The 15,690-nt window shown below is 40.3% G+C and overlaps 1 protein-coding gene across 2 annotated transcripts in view; it reads left to right on the forward strand.

Annotated features, from left to right (window-relative positions):
* LOC117448337 (metabotropic glutamate receptor 8-like) overlaps positions 1-15,690 on the forward strand; it is a 210,540-nt gene that overhangs the window by 121,793 nt on the left and 73,057 nt on the right. The gene's annotated exons all lie outside the window — the stretch shown is intronic.

Consider the following 15,690-nt stretch of genomic DNA (forward strand, 5'->3'; position numbering starts at 1 on the left):
TTTTTGACTGCCAATTAACACGCTGGATAATTATTTTTGGGCTCGACCTCTCGATACATAGCGTCTCTGACATCCTCCGTCGGTAATTAATCCAGAATGTACTGAATAACGCGGAGTGTAACAGTGGATATGAAAAGGCGTCTATAATGATTTTCCTCTCAGATTTAGACGTTATTGTAAGAAGGAAAGTGAAAATGTATCACCTTTCACACGACCATCCAAAAAAGTCATCCAAGAACAGAAATAAAAATAACTTTGGAGGAAAGAAGCCAGAATAATAACCAGGCAGAAATATCTTTGCTATCACTGAATGTGTCATGCAAAGGTCAAAACGGTTCAACTTCAGTGTAAAATGCTTGCTTATCCCGGGGTTTAATGAATATACTTCATAAATATACAAAAAAACGAAGGAAATGTAAAGAAAGAACTGGGTTTCTGTTGAGTTTTTAGCTCTGGAAGAGTCTGGCAGAGCACAAAGATTAAGTGGGCCTATTGTAAGCTCACAGCTAACATTTGTGCATTGGCTGGTAATAATAAATACAAACCGCACAAACAATGAAGTGGTTAATGTTCTGTCATTGGCTCTGGTTTCTGCTCTGCTCTTGTGGCAACATGTAGTCCCAAAAGCCCACAGTAAGGGCTGGGAAATGATCTGCTGAAGTACAGTCTCTGTCCCAATGTAAGTCAATGGGAAAAAGTTTTATTTGGGCCAAATGTCGTCAAAGACTGACACAGAAGTTGTAGTACCGCCGTGTGGCCACTATAAAACAGCACGGCTTCAAATTACTAGATGGAAGCTTGTTTTTCTAATTGCACCAAAAATACATTGCGAACAGATTCATGCCATATAGCCACAGACATAAACAAAAACAATGTTTGTGTCCAGTTTGAATACAAAACGTTTCATTCAACAATTCAACATTGACTTTCAATCGGTTGCACGTATACACTAATACAGATCAGAATATTGCATTTGTTTCCAAGGTAGTTTTACAGCACTATATTATGTCTTTTACTTTTTTGTTAAGTGTATTTTATGTTGCATTGTTGGAGGAGCTTAACCTCAAGATTTTCATGGCCGAAACGGCGCTGTATGTCTTGAGCAAGTGACAAATAAAGCTTTGAATCCTCTCCTTCTGACCTTGTTAAAAGTGAATGCAGGTCTCAACTTGTAAATGATGAGCTGCTGAATCTTGCATTGTTCTCCTCTCTGAGTCGCTCAGTGCTGACTGCAGTGAACCTGCAGCCGGATGTAATCCCCCCCTGATTTGAGGGCCAGATCCTCCACAAACATGTCCGACACACCAAACAGGATTTGAGGCAGGTGTTAGGTAAATACAGGCGGGCAGATAGAAGGGAAACATCAGAAGAACGGCGTCAGCGCTCCGAGAATAGCTGCTGATTACACTTTGATCAGTGTGTTGCTGTCAAGAGGGAGATCTGTGTGTTAGTGAGGCTCCACATCTGCCGCACCGTCATCACACACGCCGCTGAGTCAGCAGGTGTGTGTGTGTGTGTGTGTGTGTGTGTGTGTGTGTGTGTGTGTGTGTGTGTGTGTGTGTGTGTGTGTGTGTGTGTGTGTGTGTGTGTGTGTGTGTGGTGTGTGTGTGTGTGTGTGTGTGTGTGTGTGTGTGTGTGTGTGTGTGTGTGTGTGTGTGTGTGTGTGTGTGTGTGTGTGTGTGTGTGTGTGTGTGTGTGTGTGTGTGTGTGTGTGTGTGTGTGTGTGTGTGTGTGTGTGATCGATCTATTCTAGAAAGGGTGGGGCCCACAACTGATGAAAATGTAGTCCTAAATCCATATAAGAAACACTTTGTGTGTCAGTCTTTGTGTAGTTTCTTTACCTGGTATTGTTTTTGAGTCTATGACATCTAGAAAGGCCGGTCCCCGCAAGTGATCATCATAAATGCGGTCTCCAATACACACAAACAACAGTATGTGTGTGTGAGGGTGTATGTTTGTACCACATTTTTTTCATACCAGGGACCTCCAGAAAGGGCGGTCCCCAGAAGTAATGATAACAAATCTGGTCCCCAAGGCAAATAAAAACCTGTGTGTGAAGCAGATACAAATGTGTGTGTTGTTGCAGATTTAGTTTGGTGCTGTAGAGAGGGATGCGAGCTCTGAAAGGAAGTAGAAGAATGCAAATAAACAAATGTTAATCCCCATCGCTGCTCCTTATACTCTGGGTTAAATGCAGATGCTAAATGTATTTACATTAAACCATGTGAGAGGTTAGGAGAAGAAATGTATTTTAAGTGAACATGTAAATAAGTCATTTGACATGCAGCAAGGGTTAATGTAATACAGCCTTACGGGTAAAAAGCCAGAGGGTTGGAAACCGCTGAATTATTCTTTTCTATTTAAGAGTGTCATATGCTTTCAATGTACAAGTAAAGTAAGCTGTCAGATAAATACAATGGGGTAAACGAAAGAAATGTATTCATCCCGAGGGAGAAAGATTTTTGAGTTGTGATAAAAAGCATAAAATAGCATGAAATGTAAAAACTGAACATAAGTACACAACTTAATTTACCTAGCATGCTGCAATGAATGTACTTATTTAACTAAGCAACACTGTATTTGACCAATCTTCGCTGAATCTTAATCATGAATGCAAATTGGTTTGTGTAAAGCTGATAGTCAGTGAACATTTTGTACACAAAAAACAATTTGGAAGGTATGTTAAATAGAAACTTACCTCGTTATATTGATAGAAAACATAATTCAGGTGACGAATTAGCATTGTATAAAGCTTACAGTAGCATAATGTAATAATGAATGAATTATTGCCTCATAGCTTCCTGTAAGTAGGCTATAAATGCTGCATGTTACTGTGTGTTGTAAACATCCGTTGACAGTTTCATTGTAGTCCTGTAAATATGCAACCTGCAGCAGAGAAGAAGAAGAAGTCGCTCAATACGACCCTCCGTAGTTAATTAGGATAATTAAACATCCATGAGACGCAGTGGCCTGAGGTGTGAGGTCGACTTTCCGTCAGCCCCTCGGCTCGGGGTAATGTCGACGCCTCGTTTCCTGCCAGATAGAGTGCGTCGCTTTAACGCAATCCAATACTGTAATGATTCCCCACCATTAGAAAATCAATTCCTCTCTTCAATCGTTCACATGTTAACGTCATAATCCCCTCCTGACAAGCAACAACTCCGAAATCCCCGTAATCAACCTTTAATTTAACCCTTAAATCAAGGTGTTTGGTCGCTCGAGATCCCTCAATTTCAGAAACGGACCCCCCTAAAAACATAACTTAAGTAGAATTGTTTAACTTAATATTGAAATATTTCAAAATGTGTGTTAGGTGTTATTAAAGCTATGCTTAGTATCATCGGAGAAGTAAGATATTTTAATTATTCTAGCTTGAGATCCCTTAATTAAAAAAAAACCTAAAATATCAATTAAGTAGAATTCTATAATTAAACGTTTTCATATTTAAAATATATTCTTTAAGTCTGTAAGGTGTTATTAAAGCTGTCCTGAGTATCATTGGAGAAGTTCGATTTTTTTATTATTCAGCCAAAAAAAAACAGCCCATTGTTTCCAAATCTTCTCCAAGGAAGTATCTAGCAGTACTAGCTCCAACTTAGTTAAGTCACAAAAAGTGACTGTCCCCTCCTTAAAGGAATTTACAAAAAATGCAACTAATACTTATGTGGGAGACAAGACAAATCAATTGCTTTGTGTCTAATGTACATCTTGCTTCTATTAGGGGATACTCAAACTATAGGTTTCTGTAATGTTTTCGAGGGTGTTGACAGTATTTTCTGATTTATGGAGTGATACAAAGAGATATCCAATATCCCTTCAGTAAAAGCCTTAGATACTAATATGACTACAAAATGAAACAATAATTTTGAACCTGGCTTTATCCAAAGTTCAGATTTCGATTCCTGAAATGTGTTAAAATATGTGCATATTTAATGAAATAATGGGTAATTTATATATTTAAACATGCTATTTCAGAAAATGTGTAATACAAAAGACAATTGCTTTATTGTAAGTAATTAACTGGGGAAATGTCTAGCTGATACCTTTAAGTTAAAAGAATTACCCTATTCACCTAGGGTGTCTCGCCTTAAAGGAATTTACAAAAAATGCAACTAATACTTATGTGGGAGACAAGAAAAATCAATAGCTTTGTGTCTAATGTACGTCTTGCGTCTATTAGGGGATACTCAAACTATAGGTTTCTGTAATGTTTTCGAGGGTGTTGACAGGAAGTTTAATTACACTATGGAGTTTTTAGGCTATATTTTTGGCATTTTGGCATCGATAAAAGTAAGCTAATGTAGCTGTTAGCATTTTGTGTTTTCAACGTGCCCATGGATGTACCGTCATTTCTCACAAGATTACTTTGGTTCGGAAAAAACTTTAAAATGTCAAGTTTTAGGGTTTTCTTTTTTCTATGATTGCAGATTTATGGAAATGTATATGCTGTAAAACACAAGCTGGTTATGTCCGTTACTTCTGATTTGACTGAGTTGTGACTCGAAGGAGTGTGAATGTTGACCAAACATTTGGAAATTGACATTGAGTTACGCAAAGTATGCTTTGTTTTTAGTTTATTGAATCAAGACGCAATTGAAGTGCAGAGATCGAATGAAAAAAATCAAAACTGCAGTTAAACACCAAGTACAGGTGAAATAAACTTCACAATGATATCGAGACCATCACTAAACTTAAAGGTCCCATGCCATGGCCATTTCCACTGATCATAATTCCATTGTTGAGGTCTACTAGAATAGATTTATATTGTTCAATGTTCCAAACTCACATTGGTTTCACATACAGCATCTCTGTAAAGTATTTATATTCACTCTCTCCACTAAACGGCTCGTTGCAGCTCTTGCCCCCCCCTCCCTGTGAGCCCAGTGTGCTCCGATTGGTCGGGACCAGTCGGGACGTTGTGAATTGCGCTGAGCTCCGTGGAGGTGTGATTACCTTGTTTAGCGATACACAGCGAAACACAGCCAAACTCACCCTGAGCACACACAAAGTCACAGCCGAAGTAAAAACAATAAGTGTGGCTTGATACTGAGTAAGAAAAAGGTTGATAGACGCTGTGAGAATGGGTCTGCAGAGAGGATGTCGCCACGATCCCAACTGTCTGTTATCAGCCTGCAGCCCGGGAGGAGAGATCAGCAGAGCTGCCTGCACTGAGTGAGTGAGGAAGTCCGTGGATTGGTCAATTTGGACCAATCAGCGGGGGCTTAACGTAACGGCTCCGCGGACGTAACGGCTCCGCGGACGTAACGTAACGGCTCCACGGATTGGTCCATTTCGTTCCGGGGACGACATGACATCATGATGTACCCGGAAGAATCAAATGGACAGTGACATATCTCCAACGAGGCGTTTTGGGGAGGTTTTTCTGTGTTAGAGTTTTACTCGCTACAGGGTGCACTTTGAGGGTTTTGACTCTGCAGACCGTTTACATGCAGAAAAACCTTCATAACTCACAAGGAGACGGGTGATAACCGGAAAAGCCTGACATGGGACCTTTAAAAAAAGAAAAGCTCAGAGGTATTTTAAGGAATTCCTTTTTTGGTTGGAAGTCAGGATTCCTTTTTTTTCATTTTTAAATCCAAATATGACTTCCTGTAGCGCCACCCTCAGGACAAGCTTTCAATATGTTACTGGTTAAGCTATAACGATAACTTGATCATTGGGATGTTTGTTATTGGAGTAGTTTAAAGGGATAGTGGAAATCCGCGAATTTTGGGTTTAATTTATGTATTTTTATAAAAAATAAGCATAATAAACAATTTCTTTTAATTTCATGCGCCTAGTTTCATTTTATTTTCAATTTTACTGCTCCCGACCACGCCCTCTCAATGAAACGAAATACTTCGGGAATCTTCGGGTGATGACGAAAACAAAGGAAGACGGGCACAAACATTGGACGAGGCACGAGTATTTTATTATGTTTTCTGGCTGATTTAATGCATCATTAGCCTGTACCATTGTGTACAACGCCATTTATTGCCTGTCGATTAGGCGACCGGAGGCCTCGTCATCCGATAATCCGGTACACAGTGTCGAATGTGTACACTACAGCAGTGGTTCCCAAACGGTGTGCCGCGGCACACTGGTGTGCCGTGAGGCAAGTCCGGGTGTGCCGTGGGATTTTGTGACAACCATACGTTATTATTGCAATATACAACTACATAAAAATAATATTTTTTTTATTTACTATATCAGTACTTTGTAGGTTTATATGTACATAATCTGCGCGACTACATCTCCACGTGCAGTGCTGCATAAACATGGCTGAGTCAGCGATAACTCTCGAGGGGTGGAGGACGTATGCCCATTATTTTGAGTTCATCCGAAGAATAGACAGGAATGTGACGGTGAGGTGCAAACTGTGTCCAGGCCAGAAGCTGTTATCCACTGCTGGAAACACCACGTCAAACCTCAACAAGCACCTGCAAAGAACACATGCTAAGGTGGAGCTACCGCACACGCTATTTGTTGTTTGTTTATATCACAGTCTGTTCTTCTTCTCTGTCTTCCGGTTGTTGCCTGTTTTGAATGACGAATACACACTACCGCCGCCTGCTGGTAAGGAGAGTTATTGCCACTCACGCATGCGCAGTTCGTACGTGCTCGGCTGAAGTCTTTGCGGTGTCTGGTTCCAGTGCAACACATGGCCAACACGCAGGAGAACACGCCGACGCAACAGAGTGAGCAGAGATAGACTGCGCAAAATATACAGATAGCAGGAGACAGAGGACAGCCACGGTCAGATAGGAAAACATTCAGGATGGAAACTGAACTAAAGAGAACATTTGAAACTTTAGCAGTCTGCGTGATCTGCCTGCAGGGAGGGGCGGGCCGGCCCTGCGAGTAAAGTAACGAGTTACTTTATGTAGAGAGTAACGAAGTAGTGTAATACTTAAGTAATATGTAATATATTACTTTTTTTTAGTAACGACTCTGCTGAAATGTTACATTTATAATTTGTAGTTCAGGACCATGGACAATGCAGCTTCCTTGCATTGACAGTTATCTGTGCTGAATTTCCGTTGTCTCATTTGTAATGTTGTGACCTGTCTGGTTTAAATGAGTGTGTTGCTGCTTTGATGAAGCCTAATTTGATAACGTTTCAAATTCATTTCTGAAATATTTCGTTACTAAATATTTCATGAGTAATATAGTTGTCTTTGTTACATTTTATTTGACATTTGTAAATAATTATGCACATTTACAGATATTTTACATATGAGTGATAACACGTGTTATCAGGGCTATTTTGCACAATAGGTGTGCCTTGAGATTTTGACTTGTCCTTTGGTGTGCCTTGGGCACAAAAAGATTGGGAACCACTGCACTACAGTCATCATATAGACATGATAGACTAACAGTACTGTGAGTACAGCCTACACTTGACAGGCAGCCTGGCTAGCCTAGGATTACAGTAGGACCCTACTACGTCAAAAGACCGATTGGCTCTAGCTGTATATCATGCTAGTATACAATTCATTTAAATGTATTCATGTAATTAATGCCCATAAGGCTGTTACATATACAATAATAAATGTGACAAGATAATTTATGTGAACCTGACCCTGGTATGTTATGAACTGTACCCTACATGCAGTCATCCTCGGGCATAGCCATAGGCCTACAGTACATGCATGCCAACTTTTGCAATATATAATATAGCGCCTAGCGTGAGCTATGCTTAGGGACCTACCAGTCAAGATTATTTGTGCGTAGGGGTGCATCATCTGGCGCCTGGTCCTGGTCGTCCTCGCCATTGCCCATGCCGTGAACTAACTCCATCACCTCGGGCTCGAACAAATAAGGACGTAATGGTCCATCGTCTGGCTCAATATTCTCACCATCGTCGCTTACTGAACTGGATTCAGATTCAGTTCCTAAAACTACATTTTCGCAGGAAAGCCGAGAGGATGTTTCTGACTCGCTATCATCACTGGATACCTCGTACAATCCTTCTTCTTTGTCTGGTATATTTGCCCTTCCACGTTCATTATGCATAGACGCCATGGTTTGTTATCGTTTCGTCTTCCTGAGTTTTCCTCACTTCCGGTTTGGCTGACTCGATCATTTCGTTTCTAAAAAAGTTCGGGGAAGCTGCAATAAAGTGCTTCTAACATGCGTAAGGCAATTATTATATTTTCTTGATCAGGTGTGATTGTTTTGGTACGTAATTATGCTTGTATATAAGTTAAAACGAAACTATTTGGGGTTCAATTTCCACTATCCCTTTAAGTTCACCGTTACAGGATGTGTATTTCTTCTGTAGTACTTGTATGCATGCTTCTTGAGTAATATTAATATTAAGCTGTCTTACTTACTCTTTTCTTGCTGTTACACATGCTAAGTTTCCTCCTCTGTGGGACGAATAAAGGTATTGTGATTCTGATGCCTAGCGTAATGCACATTTTAAAAGCTTCCACTTCGTTGTTTTGCAGTAAACTAGAGGTTCACTAGGTCCTACTAGAGGTAGGAGGAGATGGAATTTGTTTTATTCAGAGGAAAGCTTGTTTTCCACTCTGAAGATCAGTTCCTTCACCCGGAGATTCCACAAACACGGTTTCACTTGAGAACATGAATATTTGATTAGTTTCTTCTGCTTCGTTGAGCGATGTTCGCTGAGTTAAGAGCCTCATTGTTTTTCTCACCTTTTTACAACCCTGTCCCTTCCCTTTGTATTCCTCCGTGTTGCAGTTTCCCTGTGAGTACACTGAGTGGACGTGAAGGCCTGATTTGCATTTGAACGCCTCTTTGTATTTTCTTGTGTACGTTTACTTTGTGCTACAGTTTTTTTATGCTTCGAAAAGTCAGCAGTTGAAAAAGTCATTTCGACAGAGGCCGGATGTCTTCCTTTCATCTGTTAAAGCAGCTCTTAAGTGTTCAGCACTTTGGGAACTTTTCGCAAAGTGTTTCTTTGTCAAAAAGTTGAAAAGGAGAAAGTGGCCGTCTTTCTTTGATTCTTTTAGGTCTCAGATTAAAAGCAACCAAGAAAAAAGCTGCTGGTTTTTAAATAAACGCATTTGTGACCCGCTCTATCGAAATCAGTCGGATGTCGCAACGGCTCATTTCAAAATAAACGTGGATTTACGTAAAAAACAATTTTTTCAGGGTTCGGGTGTTTTGTTTGATTTTAAACAAACAAAGTCTTGGCTTTCAGAATATGAAACTATTATTTCCAAAATCACACGATAAATACATTTTTGAAGCTTGTAAAGGGACGAAGACAGCTCTCACTCGCAATCTGCTGTTCCGCAGCGCCGCCCCCCTCCCTCCGGCTGACATTATGAATGTAAGCGTATAGTAATCATAGATAACACGGCAGGGTCCGTTACAGTTTGTTTTCATCTGATTTCAATTAAACAAAGTCTTGGCTTTCAGACTATTAAACTTGTTTCGGCAAATTCAGATGATAAATACAACTTTGAAGCTTCGGCATGATTACAGGCGGAGAACGGAGTAACTTAACGTCACAGCAGGCAGAACAACAGCCGGTGTTTCTCGTGAGGGTTTTCCCACGGAAACAAACACAATACACACAAACGCAAAATTACACAAACACACACACACACACACACACACACACACACACACACACACGCACACGTATACACACACACTCGCGAGCTTCCCCCAGACCAGTAATCCAAACGAAAATATCTTCCCTCCGTAGTATTTTGATCATTTGCTAATAACCAATCAGATCGATGGATTCCAGAGAAGAGAAAACTTTGAAGGCCTTTTTCTCAAAACGATGACTCGGTGACAGTCATTATATAATGTGACATATTTCGCTTAATATTTGGAGCACAAAAACAATCCTGATATCATTAGAAAGCTAGGAATATCCTCTTTCCAACAGTGTATACAACTCAAAATGTGTCTTCGGGTCAATGCGACTGATTTCGATGGAGCAGGTCACATTTGATCTGACCTTAAACCACTTAAACAACACGTCACAATCACGAGATTTGACCAGTGTCCTTAAGCACTTGGCATCAAAGGAGAATCGTGCTGTTTTCCAGCTCTGTTATACAACCTAATCGTTCACGTTGAGTTTGGACTTGTCGGTTTTGACTTGAAACCTGTCCCTGGACTTAACAATCTGAAACTTGTCCTTATTAAATCTTAGCTTGGGACTAGATCCAGGACTTGTGTTGAATTGGAACGTACAGGTCGTCATTTGTTGGTCTTGACTGGAATTGTTTGGGTGGTGAATTGAAACGCGGTGGTCTTAAAGTTGATCTTTACTCGAGACTTGTAACGGTACGTCCACACAGCAGCTTTAGACGAATCTTCCAACGCTTCCAACGCTTCTCTGCCCATTGACTTTGAATGGGGATGACGTCACTTTGCCTCGCTTTTCGCCGAACTGCATTGTGGGGGAGCGAAGCGAAGATTTCCAGGATATCCAGGATTCAAAAGTTGAGCAATGTTCAACTTTTGAAGCTGAGCTGGAAGCGCCAGCCAATCAAACACGTTTATGCAAATCTGACAGTAGAAGCGCTAGCCAATCAAACCGCGTGTAAGCAGGGAGAACCAGACCGCAGTTCATTTCCTCATATTCCAAACGAGAAATTACGGTAGCAAATCACCCGGTTCTTTACGACCAGAACTATTAACGGGATACAAACCGGAGGAACCAGGCATGGAGGGAGGTGGCAGAGACAGTGGGGGAAACTGGTAGGGTTTCGCCTGTTTGGGGAGTTTATATATATATATATATATCTATTGCTCGCATAAAATCCCTGGGGTTTTTTGCTTTGTATGTCGGGGGCGGGAGATTCATGTGATTGGTTGTTGGTCGCATTGCTCGCAAAAAATCCCCAAGCTGTCAGACACGCCCAGCTCCAAGATGTTCAAGATTTTTGAAAAGCTGCTGTGTGGACGTACCGTCAGTCTTTAATTTGCATTGGCTGGTTTACACTCGGAACAGACAGGCAACTTGTGTTGGTGGAATTTGTTTGTCTTGAATTAGATCTTGTGGTTTTTTACCTCAGACTTGACTCAGGACTTATCTGTCATGACTTGGCTCTTGTTGGTTTTGAATTGGAACATGTTGGCCTTGAAATCGGTCTTGACTTGGAACCTCCAGGTCATGATCTGTTGGTCTTGACGTTTTGTTATTATTAAGTTTGGTCTTGAATTTTGGACTTACAGGAAATTACTTGGCGACCTTGACTTGGGATCTGATAGTCTTGACTTGTCCTTGAATTGGGACAAATTAATGACGTGTTGTTCTTTGTGAGTCCTGGGTTGCGTTCCAATAGTCCATTTAGCTTAGGAACCTTCCTAACCAAGTGAAATGACCCAGAAGTCCCTCAGTGGCAGCCACGACAAGTGCCGTTCCAATTCTCTAAATGAAAGGAAAGGAGGTTTCAAACTTCCTTTATAACCTCCTTTAGCTTAGGAACCACTGGACCTCCCTTACCGAAAGGAGGAGAAAATGCTGCCCCACAATGCATTGCAGCCGCAGCATTTGCCGTCACTCAACAGTCGGCCGTTCACGGAAACAACCGATTATGACCGAGAAATTATATCATGAAAGTTACGGGGCTTATTAAGCATTTTATAATAATAATATTATAATATCTATATATTAAATAATCGATAATTATCGGCCCGATATTAGGAATTATGACGTCATCCCGATAAACCCGATAAAAGTTACATTATCGTACACCACTAGTTAGAATTTAGCAGCTGATTTTTGGATTATCGGAACGCAACCCTGAATTTGATCTCGACTCGGGATTTACAGGTCATTATTTGATTGTCATGACTTGTTCTTAGACTTGGGACTTGATTTAGGATTTACCGGTGTTGAATTGTTGCTTTGAACTTCGAGACTTGGGACTAACTCTCTACGACTTTTGACTCAGGACTTGTCTTCTTTAACTTGGTCTTGACTTGGGACTGAACAGTTTATGATTGGTTGGTCTTCAATTGGGACTTGTTAGACCATCTTCTTGGTCTTGACTCTGGATTTATGAGTCCTGAATTGTATATTGACTCAGGACTTGTTTTTCATTTGGTCTTGTTAGTCTTGACTTGGTTATTGATGGTGCCTCTGGACTTAAATCGGTACTTCATCGGCAACACTTGAGACCTACTCGTAATTTAAACGGAACAATTACCTTCACTCAGGTCTGACTCAGAGTTGTTTTTGCTTAAATTAGAAAAAACGATCTGAATAAAATGCAGATGTTGCATGTTTCCGTCTGAATAATAAACATAAATGTCAGGGACAAGATTCATTGTTTATCTGATGGGCTTTGGAGTGACCGTTAAAATGATTCATGTTCAGTAATTAAATGTTTCCCGTGCGTCACGCTGTTTATGCAAATTGCTTTCTGAACATAACATTAAGCGGAACAAAATAATTGAAAGCACGGTCTTCATTCACGCAGGATGAATGTTTGAGACATTTCTGTCGTGTTTTTATGACTCAACGTCGTGCAGCAACATCATCATTAATCTGACACAGACTGACGTTACTGATAAACAACAGAAAAAAAGAAACCTCCATTCATGTAAATGTATTCTGGCGTGTGAGCCCCCAAAGCTACGCTCGTTTCTCTTGAACTCTCCCATCACGAGTAACCTCGGTAATTAGTACGCCGTTTATCTTATTTACAAATCTAATTGAAACCGACGGATGCCTGCGAGAGGGAAAGAGAGCGAAGTGAAAACAGAAACACGACGAAAAGGAATTACATTTACGTGTAAGTGATGTGTAATTGAAATGCCAGCAGCCGTGATGGAGCTGTCTCGCCTCACTCAGCTTTTCTGTTTCTCCATCATCAACTTTCAGACATTCAGGTCGCCGCATGGTAAACAGACTGCTCTCTCCTCTCAGGACTCATGTTTATTCATAAGTTATCTGAGGCTGATGGATGAATGCGTTTTGCTTAAAAACTCTGTGAGAAGATGCGTAGTAATTCACTTGGATGTTATGTTCAAATAAAGTATCTATTTGGAACAGTTTCTGCTGTTTCCTTATCATTCTCAAAGTGGTCTCTGTACAAATGTGTAAATAGACGACAATGGAACTGAGAATATAATATTCATTTCAATAGTGTGACCAATACTTTAGCTTTTTAGGATTTGTTTTACTGTTCCTTGGCTTGCAGTCGATTGCCTTGTTGGGACTTGTGTTAGTGGTTTTGACTTATTGGTCTATTTGTACTTTAATAAGCAATACTGGATGTTACATGCTCCTTTTTCCGAGATGTTAATGTTACAATGTATGTACATAATTTAAGTTTGACCATATTGCTGGTGTGGAACCTTATTAAAAACCATTGGTGGATATATCCGCTTCTAACTGTATTAAAGGGGCCCTATTATTCTTTCCATAAGATCAATTTGTTTGCTTACTTAACATAGTGACATCACTACGTATCCCTCGTGCTTCTATTGGCTAGTGCTCCAGCACATTGTACGTGATAGGATAAGGTGCGGCTTACTGTATGTCTAAGCGGTTGACCAATCAAAACAGAGCCAGCCAGCTAACCAATCAGAGCAAACTGGGCTCTGGTTTCAGACAGAGGGTGATTAAATAGCGTTTTGAACATTACAGTTTGTAGTTTAGTCAATTGTAGTTTAGTCAATTTATTGAACATGTCAGAAACAAAAAAATATAATATATATATATATATATTCTCTTTTTTTCACTCAGATTAATAATTATAACAAAGTACCAAAAAAAATAATAATAATTTTCAGATGGTCTCTGTTCATGTTCAACAGGGGCAAGAAGAAGCTTAAAAAAACGTTTCTGGTCCTCCCCCCTCTAACATATATTTTTCTTATAAAACATTAGGTCATCGTCATCAGCGACATGTTTGTCTTGTTGTTTTTTTACAAAACAATCAGAAAGAAATTACTTTTTACAATTACAAGAAATAACAACAAATGGGATTTTACAGGTCCTGTTCATAACCATTAATGATCTGACTCCTAAATAATACTTTCATTTTAGATAGACTTGTACAATATTTCAGTGCATCGTTACAGTTATTCCACAGACTAGAAGCATGTAAACACACAGATAAGATATACTTTATTGATCCCAAATTGGGAATTATTTTCATTGCAGCAGCATCAAAAACAAGGCATTGCACATTAGTAGAAATTAACAAGTAGAAATAAACAATTCCAAATGTAAACATGTCAAAGTAGAGGCACTAAATACAATTAGGAACCCGATAATGACCATGTGCTCTTAAGTGGAAACATGGATGTATTGCTGCAACGTTTCAGCCGTAATTCTATTGTTCTGGTAATTGTCAGTCTGAATCTGACTTCCCTGTCACATTGAGCAAAAGTAAACATGAACATAATTGTGTGTGTTGCAACACTGCACTGTGTATGCCAGGCAACGAATGAAAACGGGAATATAGAATATAAGATGTTGTTCATTTACAACAAGTTCCATCGTAGTATTATTATTCACAGAATTGTTTTGAAGTAGCATCCAAAGAAAATCTTACCTCTCTTAGAACTCTAAAGTATCCCTAGGTGAACAGGTAACTCTATTTGCCGTAAACAAGTCGGATTAGATTAAAAACAAACATTGAACACCTGCGTGTTCCCGAGCGTCTCTGTTCTCCAGCAGATGTGAAACCCTCTTTGAGTCGGAGCTTCTTGTGAATTCAAAACGCTGCATTCAGGCTCCATTTGAGTTTCCCCGGATCAAACATATGTATTCTTTAAATATTGAGGAGGTTGATCATCTACTGGGAGCAGCGATGATCTGCAGCCTCGGTTCTGTGACATCCGAGGCTCATTTATTACCGCCGTACCGACGTGTAATCAGTCTTTACTGCCGGAGAAATGCCTCCCTTCGGACAGATCCCCCGCCGCCCGCCTGCTATTACCATCAAATTGGATTTCATTTCTAAGCCCCTATTAATTCAAGAAGGTCTTGTCTGTTGATGGAGGGTCCAGTCCAGCACTTAGTTTCTTCCTCCTCTGTTTTCGCAGCCGGCGGCGTGAGCGAACGCTAATTACTCTGCGGAAATCTTTAGGAAAAGACTTTCCAGAGTTTTCAAATAAAAGATGGCGACGTCTTCGACACTCTGTTATTTAATCACGGGGGGGGGGGGGAGTGTGGGGGGAGAGAAACTCTGGGATTCTCTTCTACATCAACATGTGTCCCCTCTTCTTCATGTCTCTACTACATCAACATGTGTCCCCTCTTCTTCATGTCTCTTCTACATCAACACGTGTCCCCTCTTCTCCATGTCTCTTCTACATCAACATGTGTCCCCTCTTCTTCATGTCTCTTCTACATCAACATGTGTCCCCTCTTCTTCATGTCTCTTCTACATCAACATGTGTCCCCTCTTCTCCATGTCTCTTCTACATCAACATGTGTCCCCTCTTCTTCATGTCTCTTCTACATCAACATGTGTCCCCTCTTCTCCATGTCTCTTCTACATCAACATGTGTCCCCTCTTCTTCATGTCTCTTCTACATCAACATGTGTCCCCTCTTCTCCATGTCTCTTCTACATCAACATGTGTCCCCTCTTCTTCATGTCTCTTCTACATCAACATGTGTCCCCTCTTCTTCATGTCTCTTCTACATCAACATGTGTCCCCTCTTCTCCATGTCTCTTATACATCAACATGTGTCCCCTCTTCTTCATGTCTCTTCTACATCAACATGTGT

This window comes from Pseudochaenichthys georgianus, chromosome 6 (assembly GCF_902827115.2).
Source record: "Pseudochaenichthys georgianus chromosome 6, fPseGeo1.2, whole genome shotgun sequence".
Classification (NCBI taxonomy): domain Eukaryota; kingdom Metazoa; phylum Chordata; class Actinopteri; order Perciformes; family Channichthyidae; genus Pseudochaenichthys; species Pseudochaenichthys georgianus.